Raw genomic sequence first — 255 nt, 5'->3', positions numbered from 1 at the left:
CCCCGTGCTGGGTGTTAAGATCTTAAAAAAAAAATTTTTTTTCTTTGAGTATTTTCGGGATAATATGATTCAAATCAAAACAAAGACTTGAAAGCCCCAAATGTGTCAGGGAGGGGAAATGCTTTTGAGCTGCACAGCCTCAACTTTTGCCTGACCCAAGGCCGGCAAGAAAATGTTTCTTTTTATTCTTTTATTTATTTATTTATTTATTTATTTTTCCTTTTGTGACAATTTAGTGTTTCTGAACGCTAGGGG

Source organism: Hyperoodon ampullatus, assembly GCF_949752795.1.
Source record: "Hyperoodon ampullatus genome assembly, chromosome: 2".
Taxonomy (NCBI): domain Eukaryota; kingdom Metazoa; phylum Chordata; class Mammalia; order Artiodactyla; family Ziphiidae; genus Hyperoodon; species Hyperoodon ampullatus.
Note: the sequence above shows the minus strand (reverse complement) of the source record.